The following is a 591-nucleotide window of genomic DNA, read 5'->3' as shown; positions in this document are numbered from 1 at the left end:
TGTCCAATTAGTCCGTTTAAAAGTAGTACATTCCACCTCCCATGATAAGGTACACCGGATTACTGTTTTATACGGTAAATGTCTAATAGCCTATTTTTTTTTTTTTGATAAGGTACAAAATAATATCATTAAACATATCAGATTATACCCCTATTTGGAGAAAACAAATAAAGCCAGAAACAGTTGGCTACGATGAACCAGCCTTTGAGTGGAATAAATGTTTTGTTTTGTGGTAATGCGACTTGCATACATAGAAAAAAAAATCAAACTGATATTTAGCCCCTACTAGCTTTTCCCTCTTTTGTTTTACGCAGGGCTCTTTTTACCACATGGTAGTGACAGATTGTTTGAGCTGGAAGGAAAAGCCATTCGAAGCTAATTAAGCAGCCATTCCAAGCACTATTCGCAGGCGGGAGGCTGAGAGGCACAGGCATTTGTCAGCGCTCTACCCCTCGTGGGCTTGATTGACAACTTAGGTCTCGAACTGACAACCCGTGTCGCTCTTAGCCAATCAGATACACGCCAGTGCTCTGATTGGTCAACAGGCGCAGAGCAAGGAGCTGCGCCCCACGTGGGTCTGAGCAACACATG

The sequence above is a fragment of the Cyprinus carpio genome, chromosome B7 (genome assembly GCF_018340385.1).
Source record: "Cyprinus carpio isolate SPL01 chromosome B7, ASM1834038v1, whole genome shotgun sequence".
Lineage (NCBI taxonomy): Eukaryota > Metazoa > Chordata > Actinopteri > Cypriniformes > Cyprinidae > Cyprinus > Cyprinus carpio.
This window is presented reverse-complemented; position numbering follows the sequence as displayed.